At 42.2% G+C, this 16,281-nt stretch overlaps 1 protein-coding gene across 29 annotated transcripts in view; it reads left to right on the forward strand.

The window, feature by feature from the left end:
* LOC105292562 overlaps positions 1 to 16,281 on the forward strand; it is a 713,386-nt gene that overhangs the window by 379,663 nt on the left and 317,442 nt on the right. The window contains exon 15 of one of the 29 annotated variants that reach the window (XR_002780509.1): positions 4,682 to 4,784. The exons of the other annotated variants lie outside the window; for them this stretch is intronic. The gene's annotated coding sequence lies outside the window, so the exon portion shown is untranslated. Of the gene's footprint in view, positions 1 to 4,681; positions 4,785 to 16,281 lie in introns of those variants that run through there. 29 annotated transcript variants of the gene reach the window in all.

The raw sequence follows: 16,281 nt of genomic DNA on the forward strand, positions 1-16,281 counted from the left end.
CCAGAGAAATGCTCAACGCTGCTGTCACTGAAAGAGAAACAAAACCGCATTCTGCCCGCAAGAGCAATAAGGAGACTGTTGGCTACGAGACTTGACTCAGCCTGCCTCGTGGTGGCTTAGGTCTTTTTTTTATGTTCAAATTAAAGAGGAGGGGAAACGGAGATTCTGATCCTTCTGCCACCCCACATTTACTCAGCCTGAGAAGTAATTGCTAGAGCCAGGGTAAAGGAAAGCTGCATGAAAGCCTTGCTTGTGTTGCTTTTCTAAGTAGATAATCAGCAGCATCCTCCTAGCTCCATAGGGACTGGTTGTGGACATGGGACCCTTGGTTGGCTCCGTGGACATCTGTCCTTCCTGGGGCTCACACTAGGGAATGAGTCCTGCTGAGTCTCAAAGGAAGTGCTGCAGACGCGTGCTAACCTCAGGCTTTGTGTAACCCGTTGATTGTTACAATTTGGGAGTTGCAGTTGAGGTATGAGAAGGTATGAGAGGCAGTTTTTTTCAAGTTTATGTCTGTTTTTTTCCTCAAAGAAAAATTTAACTTTTTTCTTGACATTTGAAAGCAGAAAGAAATGAGGAAAGAACAGAACTTTCTCTATCTAAAAATTTTCACATCGTTTTATTTTTTGTTTCATTTTTGTTACCGGATCGCACCAACGTTTTCTTTTCTGCTTCTCCACTTAACATTATCTTTTAAGCCTGCCTCCAGTTTTTGCAAAATGACATCATTTTCAAGGTATTACCTAAATTCAATTTCAAGTCATTCCCAAATGTAAAGTCATTAAAATGCCCCAACCTTAGAACCAGAAATACAATATTCTAGCACTTACTGATTTGTTCACTTAAAGCTAAAGACTGAGCTTACAATTTCTTTGACACTAGAGCTCTAAAGAAATCAGTAATTACGAGTTTACTGCTCCACCATTTGTAATAATTTCCATAGGACCGGAGCTAAAGCACAATTTCAAACACTTTGGTTATGGTCTCTGTGCCAAATTGATTTAACCTATCTTCTTGTTGGCATTCATTGTCATAAAGAGCATCAAAACAAACATCTTATGTATAAGACTTTTATTTTTTTTTCCTGAAATTAAGAGCATTTCCTTTAAAACGAGGTCAGAAATTCAATCACTGGTTCCAAAAACATGAAGTCATCTAACCTTGATAATATTTTTAATGAAACTGCTTTCCGGATTATACTTCCATTAGCGGTATTTGAATGTATCTATTTAATTTACCTTTATTAATATCAGGTGATACTTAAAAAAAATATACGATAGAGAAAACGGCCTCGGTGTTTGCATTTCTTGGCTAATGGCTCAAATGGAAGGGAACACGGCTGTGCGTGTGTTTGATTTGCAGCAGACATACGTGACACTGGAGCGTAATCCCTTTGTCCCTCACTCTGCACCCTGCAACATCAAGAAAAACAGTTTGGCTTTGATGAGAATTAAGGTGTTTTTCTGCCAGAAACTTCTTTCATGCTTACAGTCATGAAATCCATTTTAAAAACGAGTGAGAAGAATGCCCCTCCTCCCAGCCCCACCCCCATGTAAATTCACATTGTCATGAGAGCTGGATCTAACGATAATTCGTAGGCATGCGTATTTTCTTACGGAACCAAATTACCGAAGAGAGTTGTAACCTGGTTTCAGATACTCCTGGGTTTCCTCACTTAGAGACACTTTTCGTCTCGCAAGCAGAGCAAAGGGGACTGGTTTAAAAGCGAGGTGTAGTTATCCAGTGAACATAAGTGACGGAGAAAACACGCACAGAGGAGAATTCTCTTTCTTCCCCTTTCTCTCTCCACCCTTTCATTAGGCATCTGTTTAGTCTGAGGTAGAATATATGGCAAATAGGGATTCATTAGGATAATTAACAGTACAGTATCACTAATAATAACCATGTGGCTTATTAACTGGTTAGGGTAAAACCCAGATTAGCTGGACTGCATGAGGAATGTAACTTTAACAAATTAAAATGTCAAGTTAGGGCTAATAATGATGATACCGTCTTCTTTAACTGTCGAAACTCTTTTTTACCCCCTGACATGCATCTCCTTTTTTTTTTTTCTTTAATTTTTTTAAGAGGCATAGTCCTGTTATGGAGATGAAATTTTCTTAGAAAACCTTACAAAATCTTTATTTTGTATAGGGATTCTTAACGTGGGTTTGAAGACGCAGCTGTCAGAGACTGGTGCTTACTTCTCCAGCCTCCGGGGCATACTCTGGAAAGGGCCGTTTTTTTGGTACTGTGCTGATGTAATTTTCCCTGTTGTAATGGAGACTGGCTAGCAGCACAGCACACCTGTCCCCCTTCTACCTGGGCACGCAGCCTACATTTCCCAACCTCCTCTGCATTTGGGTGTGGCCATGCGACTGAATTCTAACCAGCAGAATGTGATCGGAAGCGATACGTTCCACTTTGTAGTCTAACCCATGAAGATCTGTCGCGATCTCTTCCGTGCTCTTTCCAGTCACGAGCGTGGGGCAGACACAGACAAGCCCTTAACTTTAGGAGCCTCGTGTTGAACACGATGGAGCCACGAGATGGGGGAATCAGAGGGCCACTGCTGATCACCACCACCCGTTCGGGATTTTACATTTGTGAAAATGTCTGTTGTGTTTCGGACATTATAAATTTTGACACTTGTTTATGATATCAGCTAATAATACTTCAATTAGTGCTCTTACGACCTGTTAGTAAAAGTAATGTTAAAACCTAAATTTCAATTAACTGACGTTTATGATGAGTTGACTTCCAGGGAACCAAAGTTTTCTTACAGTCGATACAGATGGAATTCGCTCTTAGATTTAGAGTCGGTCAGTGACGATTCAGGGGGAAGATGCAGGTTCAGCAAGGAGGTTAGGGGGTTCCAGGGTTCTTATGGGCCATCCCAGATCTTTCCTAGCCAGAGAATTAATGGAATGGAGTATCGCCTCTGTGTTTGGTCCTCACCTCTGTTAAAATGTAAACCTTCAACACCACATTCATTTAAACTGTTGTATGCAAGAAGGGTCTGAAGAACAGACGAAATGAATACTGGCCTCTAGATAATACCTGTGAGGCATGTTGAGATCTTGGCTTTAATGCACTGTCCTGTTCCAGAGGTGAATGAGATGACTCTCTGAAAGAAGGGATTGCCTTTAAGTAGAGAACTGCAAGATATGACACACGATGCTCCTCCTCCATCTGACTGCACACTCAGTCAGGTCTCTAGTGCACCGGTGGTCTACATTTCAATTGTCTCTTTGGCATTTGGAGGTTCAGTTTTGAGGGTAGGAGTTAATAGTAAAAGTCGGTTCATATCTGTCTTCTGATGTAGGGGTTTGGTGGGGTGGGTAGAGGGCAGAGATCCTTTTAAGAAAGAGACACAGACCTTGCCACATTTCTCTGAACACAGGAACTCGGCAGAGCAGTGACGTCCTAAGAATACAATGGAAAAAATTCTTTTCACAGATTGGTGCTAAATAGCTCCCTGGTTGTTCGTCCGGGCTAGATGCTTTCTGCTTTGGGTGAGCTCCTTCTTTCTTCTTTGGGGACTGATTCCCCTGTAGGTCCTAAAAACATTCATGCCACTCAAAGATAGTTGACTGGAGGTGATGTATATAGAACTGAAGCTAACAAATATGCCCTTAGGTTCTTTTTTCTTCAATCTTCTCTGTCTTTACTATTTCCCATAACCCTTCTGAGCCCCTAAGTTAAGCTAAATTTGAATATATACACTCTGGAATATATATATATATTTCATGGATGTATTTCTTCATCACAAGAAGCCCTGAGCTGGAGTCAGGAGGCTTTGATTCAAATTGTCGCCACTAATTACACATGTCACTGGTCCGGTTGATTCCCCATCTGCATGATGGGAGTTGCAAGAGAGCGGGACTGTGTTCTCTGTGAGACACCCACACAGTGCAGAAATTTCGAGTCCCCTCTTCATAGCCTGCTCTCCAGGTATAGCATTCCGCGCTCAAGTGGTGTAACTTGTCCCTTACTGTACTTCATTCCTAAACCTTCTTTCTCCGTTCTCTTCTCCATTTTCCTCTCCTTCCTTCTTTTTCTCTTGTTGACCTGGAGGGATCATTCAGTGATGGAGCCAGAATGATGGCTATGCCAAGTCAGCTGAACTGTTGGCTTATCAGGAGTTGCCCAGACTGTGGGCCATTCATGCGGTCATTAAACATTCATTGATCATCTAAGGTTTTCCAGGTACTATGCTAAATATGTTATTTTTCAGCCTCATTTTTACTGTGCTATTTTCTGATCGTGTAAACAATACAGGCTGATCGTAGTCTTATCTGAAATTACCAAAAAAGAAAAAAAGGAGAAGAAGAAGAAATAATTTATAGTCCCATTTTCTAGAGTTTACCATTAAGGATTGGATGTATATTTTTTTCCAGGGTTTTGAACATGTAAGTGTATACTTTAAAAAAGGGAAAAATATGAAAATATGTTGTACGTCTTATAATGTGATTTTTCACATTAATGACCCATTGACTTCATGTCACTCTCCCTTCACTGTCGGCGGGTCGGATCGGAAGAGGTGTTCTTTCCCGTGAGTGATGTAGAGTCCCTGCAGGGTTTGTACCCCAGAAAAGCACCGCCAGAGTCCACTCCAACGTGAGCTTCAATTCAGCGTTCCAAGATGTTCAAAAATGTCCTTATTTTGAATGATTTACAGAAAACACCATGGCCAAGTCCGATTCTTCTTTGTGAGTGAGAAGAAGATGGCGAGACTGAGCGGATTCCAGAGTGAAACGTCCGTGTCGACGCAGGGAGGGCGCACGGACCAGCACGCCACCCTTCCTTCACGCCACCCTTCCTTCACGCCACCCTTCCTTCATTCCTTCACGCCACCCTTCCTTCACGCCACCCTTCCTTCACGCCACCCTTCCTTCACGCCACCCTTCCTTCACGCCACCCTTCCTTCATGCCACCCTTCCTTCACGCCAAACAAGTTTCCGGTGCCAAATACACATCTAAACATTTCTCAAATGTTTTTCTAAGTAAAGCAGGAGATGGCCTGCTCATACGGAACACTCTCATCCAACCACGATCTAGCACTTATTACTATTTATAATTTTCAGACATTCATGTGCCAGGTCATGTGAATTATTTCGCCTACATTATTTTACTTAAAAAAGTTTGTTATAGGAGAAACTCTTGCCCTCATTTTAACATTGGGGAGTCAAACTCATAAAAGATTAGGGAATTTACCCCAAATCAAACAGCTAGTAAATAACAAATCCAAGAGGCAAACTCAAGCTGCCTGTCGTTAAAGCTTGAGTTCTGAGACTGCCACACGCTGCTGCCTCTGCCATGTGCAAAGGGCACAGGCTCCACTGAGTGAATAAATGAACCAACTTATCTTACAGATAGATCTTAATAAATGTTAATTGACTGGGAAACCACAGCTCCTTTTGATTCTCTCACCACATTTGATTCTCCACACCAAATGAGGTAGTAAATTACACATAATGAACTTGCTGGCCAAAGTACATCGCCAAGTTTTTGAGACCATTTGAACTCTCATGGGGTTAGCAACGAGTCTGAGTGCAAGGTCGCCGAAAGCCATCTTCTTCCAACACGACATTCTCCCATCAAGTTATCACCAAGGCATCAAGCCAGGGAGCCTGTCTTCCCAGACTTTGCTGCTCCACTTCAGGTTGGAGCCAGGAGACCAGGATTTGGCACAGCACTGCTTTTCGGGGTGTCCTGACACTGAGTATATCTCTGGACCTGTTTGCGTAACTTGAAAATGAGAGAATTGGTTTGGGGAGATTGTTTGCTTTCCCTTGATTCCCAGTAAAAACAATGAAGAAACAAAAGAATGTGAGTAAAGACTTCAGTGAAACTAAGAAATTGCCAGAGATCAACCTTATGATTGCCAAATATGTCTGGGCTAAAGGGAGGAAGTAACCTTATACCTGCACCTTAAACAGAGTGACAGTTATCCAAAAAGTAACCTTGGAATGAGTCACATAAGTAGGATCGTGGAAGGGCCGAAGGGAAAGTGAGAGATGTCCCTCTGGAGACTCAGTTCACCTCTGCAGAACAGTGTGAAAGAGAAGCCATGCTGGCCAAGCGAGACTGATGATGCCCTTTGTCTTCTCAAAACCTACCATAATGCCTTGCTCACAGTAGGCGTAATAATCTGAAGGAATAAAAGGCTTAAGTTGGTGGACAGTGCTGAAGGACCCACAAGAACAGTTTAAGGCTTGTGTTGGGTTTGGACCTCTGGCTTTAACTTGTCAAATGGCGAGGTTTATGTGAGTCCCGTTCTAGGCAGCATTACCGAGGATGTGAAGAGTGAAGAGCGTGAGGTCGCTCCTTAACTCTAACCTGCGGAGTTTCTGTTTCTTCCAGAGGGTGTCTGAGGCAGCTGATCTGCCTAACCCCCGGTTGCATCTGTGGGCTTTGTGGTGAATAAACATGGATTGTTAATCCATCTTCTAATTAACAAGATAATGAGGACCGGTGATGTCATCCCCTCCCTGACAACCCCCATCGTGTAACTATCCTGGAAATCCGAGGGAGGCCCTTGTGCAGGAAGAAAGAGACCCAGACCTTCCCTGAGCTGAGCATCATTGAACCTCTTGTGATGACTCTCTCTGAGCCCAGGGACGTCTGAAACACGTCATTAGCTCCAGTGAAAACTTGCTGGAAAACCTGTGGGGCCGAGATGTCTTTAAGTACTGGCCATTGTGATGATTTCCAGAGAACTGGACACCAGGACCAGGAGGGACCGCTTCTCCTCAATTTATTCTTTTTTCTCTATGAGCCGTTGGGAGAATACTGTGCTTCAGATTCGTCTCTGGGTATTATCCAACTCGTATTCTGATCCGTAGTATTCTCTCTCTTAATAATGCCTAAAGGGATCATCCTTTCCAGAGGTCAAAGCTTTGCAGTAGCAATAGCGAACTTTCCTTGACTGTTGTTTTCCTGGAGCTCTGTTCAGGACTTTACATGAGTTATCACATTTAACTCTATAAGGAAGATACTTTTTTATTTTATTTTATTTTAATTCAAATGAGGCACAGAGAACCTAAATAACTTGCCCAAGGTCACAAAGCTAGTAAGGCCTAGAGCTGAGCAATGAACCCAGACTGGTCTGACTTTATATACCCTTGACCTGTTTTCTCTCTACCCCGAGTGACTCTAATGGTGAAACTTTCGGAAGTTATAAGGATTTGGGGTGGTTGTGGTCATCCGCGCCTTCCCAAAGCCACCAGAGTCATGGGACCTGGGCTTGAACTCAGTGTTTTCCTCAAAATAATTACGTGATTTGGAGAATTCCTTGCCTTTTTTTCTTTCCCTTCTTTCTCTCTCTTTTCTTTTGAGTTTCTCTCTAAATTGGGGGGAAATGGGGTCTGTGGTTGTTGTGGGAATTAAAGGGTAAATGCGAATGAGGTCCTCCAGGGGCTCAAAGTTCAGAGGGGGAGACAGAAGCCTGAACAGTTAGTTCTTAAAAAAAAAAAAAAATCTGTTTCAGTGACAGAAATGGACACATTTCCTCGAACTGACAAGTTTCTCTCTAACCGCTATATTAGTAGAAAAGGTGGCCCTGATCATATGAGTGGTTTTGGGGGGGTGCCTTTGGACATGAGTCAGTCCACATATTGGACATTAAAACTGAACTTTGGCCATTAGAAGATGACAGTGGTTGGGGTTGCCTGGAGGAAGACTTTTTGTATCGGCTGCGTGGTTGAATTTTTTAACTAAAGTGATCAAAACCTGGAAGGAAAGAGCTTGCTGCGTTCATGCGTGAACACGTATGAACCGCAAAGACAAAGAAGAGCGTTCGTTACATAGCGGGCAAGGACAGATGATTGAGGGAGGATGAAAACGGAAGGAAGAGCTAGGGAGGAGACAAGAGTGGAAAGAATATGGAGGGATCGAAAGAAGAGAAGAAATTAGGGAAGATAGGAATCTAAAATAAAGGTGGTAAAGAGAGAGGAGAAATGGAAGGAGGGAAGAAGAGAGGCAAGGGAGAGAGAAATAAGGGAGAGATGCTGAGAAAGGAAAAGGGACACAATGAGAAGACAGCTTTATAAAGAACCTACTGTGTGCTAACATGAGCTAACTGCTAGATAGGAAAGTTCTTTAGTCATGATGGATCATTCCCGATGTCCCTGAAGGAAAGTTGAACCATAGGTATAGAATCTTTACCTTGCTATTAACGCTTTGAACTTCATCCTGACCCTAACTTTATGTAGGAACAGGTTATTCATTGACAGACCCAATTGTTTGAAATGAGTTGAATCTACTGAAGTCTCCTTTAGCAGCTCGTTCTTGTTCCTTTTCATTACTTGTTTAATAATATTTATGGTTATTTATTTAATAATATTTATTGAACACCGGATACCAGACTCTATACTAATTGTTTTTAATAATCAGGAGAGACTTCTGAGATGTTTTGATTTGTATGTGTGTGTCATTATCAACATCAGTATCCTAATCATATCATCATCAACTTTTATGAAAATTCCTTGAGAGTCAGTGAGTGATTTTTTATATCACTTCTCACATTGTGTGCTCCCAATGCTCCTGAGGAGGCAGATGTTACTCTTTTCACTCTGAAGGCAGAAAGCTCAGAGAGAGTAAATGGCTTACTACAGGTGACATGATGTCATAAGTAACAGACCTGAGACTAGAACTCATCCTAACTCATTTAGTGTTCTTCTCACTGTATACATGGAAGGTCAATGTTGCTTAGTGGTTGAAGGCAGACCTTTCTTCAGGTCTCTGCCACTTTTTAGTCATTAGACCTTGAACAATAACCTATACTCCTTGGGTCTCAAATTTCTCATGTAACTTGGGAGTTATACTAGTGTCAACCTCACTGGATTCCCAGAGGGATTAAATAAGATAACGCTTGGAAAGTGCTTGCCCAAGTACTTGATACAGAATAGGCACTCAATAAATGTTAGCTATTTTTATTGCAGACTCTGTGACCTTTTCTTTTAGACAATGGAATGTGGCAGAGAGGGCAGCTTGGGGCACAAGGATGTTAGTGTCCTCAAGTACCCCATTGACTGAAGACTCCTTTGCCTGCCACTCACCCTACTGGGCACCGATCCAGGGTTCTAAGAGAAACCATTACTTATTCCAGCCCAGGAGAATTAGCTGTCACTGGACTTAACATTTTGTAATGGGGCTCTACCCATGCCAGTTATTACTCCCTGAGGTCATGTGTCACCAGGTCAGGACTTTGAAGATCTGTTCTTTCCTGAGAACCTGGGATTCAGCAGCCCATGGCAGATAGCCCAAGTGTATTGTGCATATTGTGTGCTGTATAAAAACATTGGAGACGGAGTTGGTGGAGGAGGGAAAAGGAGAAAGAAAGCAGTGTGGGTGGAGACCACAGGAACTTGGCTTTGCAAATCAATTATTTAGCCCTGTCTCTTGAGAAATCCTGGCCCTTGTGAAATTGGCCTTAATGGGACTTTGATATGGCACTGGAATGGACCAGAGATTTGGGGTCAGATAGATTAGAGACTTACATATAAATAGAATTTAATTCAATTTGTAAAACCACCCCGTGTGGTGTCTGTTATTATTCCTATTTTAAAAATGAGGAAACAGGCTCACAGTGCCCATTTTGAGATGGTTTGAACCTATTTTTACCCCTTCCTTCTCCCCCAAGGTGATCTTACCTAGTCACATGCCAGACTTACCATCTATAATACTGAAAAAGCCCGAATCTTTATTTCCAGCCTCATCCTCTCCTTTGAACGCTGGATTCATATATTTAAATGCCTACTTGACATGGATGTTTAGTAACCATCTCTAACCTATTATATCCAAATAGGACCCTTGAATTCCCTTCCCGCCCCCCACAGCAGCTTGCTCTTCACCTGTCTGTCACATTTCATTGATTGACACCACCATGTATTCAGGTCCTCGAGCCAAAGCCTGGGGATCTTCCTGAACGTCACAATTCCCTTCTGTTCCACCTCTACTCTGTCGGTGAGACCTTTGACCTCTACCTTGAAAACATTCCATTTCCACTTTGCTCCAAGTAAACCCAAAGCATTCTCGTCAATACCCACTCCTTACCCACCTTGACCACTGTAATACTTCTCTAACTGGTTGTCACCTTCCTTTGTACCCTCTCCCCCTGAAAATCCGCTCCCTGCACAGTTATCAAGTAGATGTTTTCTCCCAATGAAAAACAAGTCATCTCATGTGGCTTCTCTGGCACTTACAGTACAATTCAAGCTCCTTACACCAAGCCTACAAGATCCTTCTTGACCTTGTCCCTACTACTCTCTCCCTGGCTGCGATCCAGCCCCACCGGTTTCCTTTGTTCCTCTGACATTCGAGTTCTCATCAGTGTTCAGGTCTTTGTCTAGCTGTTCCCTCCTCCAGGCCCCCTTTAGCCTCAGGTCTTGGCTCCTTCTTGTGGTTCCTTCTCAGTCCAAGCATTACTTTCTCAACCCTGTGCACTCTACCTATTATAGACCCTTCACCTGAATAAATCCAGAATGTACTCTGCTTACATTTGGCCTAAGTGCATGTCTCAGTCTGGTATCGTCTTACTTATTTGGTTGTGCGTGGATCTCCCATATCTTCCGACTAGAAGGAATGCGAATTCCAGGGAAGCCAGGATTGTGCCTCTTTTTGTTCGTCGCCATGTCTACGTTGCTGAGCAAATGGTCTGATAGAAAGTATGTTTGTCGATTGAATAAACGGGTACCATTTTAAGGCTTCTATAGTTGCTTCAGGGGGTTTTCATGGGATGGAGAGAGTCAAACCATTAGGTAAATGTAGCTTCACATTGTCTAAATCCAAAAGTAGCCTTTAAAAAAAATGTCGTATTACTTTGAGTGCATTTCAGAAGAAACCACAATTAAAAACGAAAGCTGTCTTCTACCAGTTTTCCGACCTTGGTCTGCTACACCTAGGTACAGATGACAAAAACCAAACACAATTTAAAAATAAGATGTTCTAAACAAGTGTGTGTCTTGGCTGTGTGGTTTTTCTTGGGTGGGGAGTTCTAGAAGGACAGGGCCCAGGCTCGCGCCCAGCAGCTGGCCCAGCTCTGTCCTTCCTGCCCTTGGCCTCAGGCCGCTCGTCTCCACCCGGGCTTTGGCTTTGACTCCGGCAGCGCTGTTACTTGGTATGCCCTGACCGCTCCTCTTTCCTTGTCCACATCTGATCCATCCTCAGCCCGGGTGCTTCACCCTCATCCCAGAGGCCAGGTGAGCAGAGTAATGGGCCTGCGTTAAAAATCCTGACTTCACTATTTACTAGACATGTAATCTTGAGCAAATGATTTACCTTTTTTGAACCCCAGTGTTCTCTCATGTGGAAAGATGGTACAGTATGTACCTCACAGAGCAGTCATAAGGCAGAGATGACCTGGTACGTGTGAAGTGCTTGGTGCAGCGCCTCCTGCATGCTAAGTGTGCTCATAAGACTTAACTATTAGGTCCCTTCTGCACCAGTCCTAAAAGATGACATTTTCCTAAATCGTTTGGTTCTGGGAAATTCGATTCATTTTGAAATTTCAGTAGCTTTTATTCAAAATCACCAGCTGTCTTCTGCGAGGGGGTTCTCCTTCTCTACCAAGAAGTAGACTTCTTGAGAGAGGAACCATGAGACACGGAAGTACAAGACCAGTTAACCTTCCTTCTTAGAATGCTTCTAAGCCCAGACTAATAATAACTGCCAGCATTTGTAGAGTGCTTTACATGTTGCTGCTGTTATTACTACCACTCCTACTATTATTGCTAGTACTACTCGTTACAACTTTTGCTGTTACTGTTACTGTTGTTGCTACTCCTGCTATTACTAACACCAGCTAACATTTGTTGAATGTTTACTATGTGACGGGTAATAGTCTAATGTACTTTACATCCGTTACCTCGCTTAATAAGCACACTAGCACACTAGCCAGTGGAGGAGGCAGTGTGCATAGTGGTTAGAAATGCAAGTTGAAAGTCAGAGACGCCAATGATTAGTAGCTGTGTGATTCTAGGGAAGTTGCTTATCTCACTCTGTGTCTCGATTATCTTAAAATAGAGATATGAATAATAGAATAGAATCAGTGAGGTAATGCAAGTGAAAAGTTTTGAAAATCTTTGGCCCCTAGCATTTAATGAACACTCAAGTTATTCTTGATATTAAAAACATTCGACTGTATTTAGGGGTTATTTGTCCCCCTACTGTCCCGCCCTTCTCTGTGCTCCCATAGCACTGTGCTTTTTGCAAATCTAGTGCGTCTTGTACAGAATTGTTACGGTCTTTTACTTCTTGGATTCTCCTACCACCTAGGTACTTTTTTTTGATTATGGTAATGAGCCTTGTTTGCCGTTGTATCCGCATCATCTAGCACAGGCCTGGCACATCCTAAGCTCTCATTAGACAGTGATTGAATGCATAAAGGACTGCATTTTTGAGTGTGTATTGTGAACCAAATCTTATGCTAACTCGTAATAACATTTAATGCATATAACCTGATAAGGTAGAAACATTCCTCCTCCGATTCCTCCCTTTCTTTCACTCTTCCTTCCTTGGTGGAAGGGTCTTACTTTCCCATTTTATACATGAAAATGCTGAGACCCATGGTGGTAGGTAGGCTAGCCAAAGCCAAGCAGCTTCTCCTATAACTTTAGGCTCTTTATACCTAGATCCATAATACAGACCTAATACATACTGGGAAGACTGTATTGCAATTTGAAAAAACTCAATGAATATCCTTCAGTGATGTTCTTATTCTAACCCTCTACTTGAGAATAGCATCTTGGCATCACTGGGAAGAGAAAGAACATAACATTTCTCTGAGGGCCTCTGAGCGTGTCCCACACTTAAAATCAGTGAGTATGCCACTAACAATGTTTATGTGATTAAAAAAAATACCTGAATCTGTGTGTTTGGGCTTTTGGCTGCCAACTGAGTTGACTGCATGGCTGATCCACATCAATATAGAGAAATTGTCTGTTAATCTTTTATTACCGTGTTCCTGCTTAAAGAACACTGGTCCTACTTTGCCTGTAGTGTGTGGACCCAGTAATTGAAAGAACAAAGTACTGTTTCTAGCTGGAGAGCGATCTCCTGGTTTAAATATTTAAGAGATTAAACACAAATACACACTCACATTTGCATCATAAAAGGTAATAAACCACATAGAAGAGAATTTAGAAAAGGAGAAAAAGAAGAAAAACAATCACCCTCAATGCCATGACTTTAGCACCATTACTCTTAGCATGTCAATGATTTTCTTCTACAACTCTTTCTATTTGTTTTTACATTTTCATTTGTTATAATAGGATTCATATAAAGCGATTTCCCAACTTCCCTTAGCATTTTAACAGAATAATTTTCTTTATCATATAGCATCTTTGTCATAATATTTAAATAATGAAATACTTCCACAGACCACTGTTAATTTTCCAGTCCTCTCTATAAGAATGGCTTATTAGATCTGATTTTGATTTGCAGAGTCAATGGCGAAGAGTTATGGAAATTCCGGTTTTGCTTTGCCATGGGTCAGAACTCATGATGTTGCCACATTGTTCGGCTTGGGTTTCATGAACTGCATGATTTGCAGATGAAAATAGTTACAGAGTCATAACATCTTTGTGGAGGGACCTGAGAGATCATCTGATCCCATTACCTCCTTTTGTAAAAGAGGAAGTTGATACTCATTAATCTAGGTGACGATGGGCCCAGGTGAGAAGGTGCATGTCATTTTTAGGAACGGCAAGGAGGCCAGTATAGCCAGACGGTAGTTGACAAGAGGGATACGGCAAGGAGAAGGACAGAGGAAAAGTGTGTGTGTGTGGCGGGGCCGGGGGCTAGGGGATAGCTCACGTAGGAAGGTGTCATGCTTCCTCGCGAGGACTTGGGCTTTTACTCCAGTGGGCTGAGGAACCATCAATGCCACTCCAGCTACTGTGTTGAGAAAAGAATGTAACAGGCAAGAGTAGAAACAGGACAGTCATTGGAGGCAATGCAGACAGAGAGTCAAGAGATGATGGTGGCTCAGGCCAGGGTCGTAGCCGGAAGTTGGCTAGAAGTGGTCTGTTTCTCCATATATTTTAAAGGTTGAGTTGACAGTATAGTATTTGATAGTAAATGAGCTAACAGTATAGATAGATGGATTCAATGTAGAGTATGAGGGAGAGAGGTCAAGGGTTGAATCCAAGTTCTTTTGGCCCAAACATCTGAATACCTGGAGGTTTCCGTTAACCGAGACACACAGATTAGAGGGCTGAAGGGGAGGCCGAGAGAGGTCAGAATCAACAGTTCACTAATAATTCAATTTGGAACATGTTAAGTTTGAGATATTTTTCAGGCATTCATATAGAGATGTAAAGCCAGCATTTGGATATACAAGACTAGAGTTCAGGAGGGAGGTACAGGGAGATAAATGTGGAGGTTTTGAGTGTCGAATGGTGTTAAAAGCCATGGAACTGGAGGAGATCACCTAATGGGTGAGGGTAATGAGTAAAAGAGGAGCAAGGACTCCTTTCAGGCAGAATCTGGGGAGGAGACCAAAAGACGTCCAGGGAGGTCTTTGGTGGCCGTATGCCACCCCTCCGTATGGAGGAACTGTCCAACCGCCCACGTCCTAACCATGTTCTCTTGTATTTCCCTGGCCTTTCATGCAGACCTTAGCTACGCGTTAGTGCCCGGTGGGCTGGTGTGTTAATCACAGCCCCCAGAACACCTCATTAGATCTCTGACTAATTCAGTATTTTGCGTAAATTATTGTAATTGGGCTTCAGCTGGGCTAAGGTTAACCTTTACACTGTTTTTAATGAGAGAAGTTCATTCAGTTTAATCCAATAATCCTTATTAATTGTATAAGTTAGCTATAAATTAGTTAATCTATATTGGGTAATGAATAGTATAACCAGTATTGGCAGTGAGCACGATCAACTTCCAGGAACGCACTGCTTATGAAAGCTTTTATGCATTCATGGTTTGGATACAGTGACAGAACATCTGGTTTAAACTCGTCTCCCAGATAGCTCATCTCATATACACTATACAGAAAGAGGCCCCGGGCCACAAAGGGAGAGGAAATTACAGGCTCTGGGATCATTGAGGTCCGTATCAGCATCCGGGCTCCTACGCTTTGGTGGTATGACACTGGGAAAAATGCCTTCCGGTTGCCATAATAAGACTATAATGTGAATCACTACTTTAATAATGAAATGAAATACAGTAGATAGAACATATGACGCAGAGCAAGTTCTCAACAAAGATGAGTTTCCTAACTTTTCTTGTGAGTTTAATCTTCAAAGCCCAGCTAAAATGGTATTTCCTCTAGAAAAGGAAACTCGCTATTCCCACTGTAATGATCGCTTGGTTCTGGGAGCTCAGACAGTGTGTAGATTTTGCCTCCATCTCGTGCTACTTCACTGTATCTTAAAATGAAGTTAGATATTTGCATGTTTCTCTCACCCGGGAAAGAACCTAGGTCTCATTCGTGGGTGTATTCTCCCCACCCTGTCCCCCTCGCCCAGAGTTGTGTATAGTATATAATGTGTGCTCAATGTTCTAATCTATTATATTATCTCTAGCCAGAGAATTTCAATGAGAATCTGTTTCATTAGTAGTGAGGTAGCTGATGGCCCCCATGTGTATTCGAAGGTAATACAATGGCACTTTTTGAAAATTCTTTAAATTTATCATCTGCCCTTCCCTCTCCATTAGCCTCAGTTAAGGAGGTTGACTTGAGAATGTTTAATGATTTCCTTTCTTTGATGGGTGTTCCTGTATCTTGGGTAATTAAAAACCACTACCATTTAAACTGAGAACCAACCACAAAAGCTGCTTAGAATAACATGATTTTAACTTTTCACTAGGTCTGGACTCTTTATTTCTCTTTTTATTTCTTTGATTAAATGACCCTCCCTTCCCCTCCGATCCCCCCCCCCCCCCCCCCCCCGCTACCACACACACTTTATGACAATGAATCACTAGGCTCTTTTTGTATAGTAATTGATAAACTCTGCAGAAGGTGATATAATGATTAAGCACTAGCTTTTTTAACCTCAATTACAGTTTCTTTATGAGTTTTTGGGCAGAACAAAAATCTGCTTTGCAAAAGAAATATCTGTGCTATGGCCTTAATTAGTACGATCATGCTTATATGCATGTATTTGCAATAGAATAAGATAATAATTCAAGTTAGTGAGTGTTTACATCGGACCGTTGCTGTGTATTGTGGTAGGGGTTCTTGGAAACAATCACTGACTGCATTAGAAGTACAAAGCTATCATTTATTCAGCTTTTACTGTATAGCAGATACTGTGCTAAGCATTG

Source organism: Pteropus vampyrus, unplaced genomic scaffold (assembly GCF_000151845.1).
Source record: "Pteropus vampyrus isolate Shadow unplaced genomic scaffold, Pvam_2.0 Scaffold59, whole genome shotgun sequence".
Classification (NCBI taxonomy): Eukaryota; Metazoa; Chordata; class Mammalia; order Chiroptera; family Pteropodidae; genus Pteropus; species Pteropus vampyrus.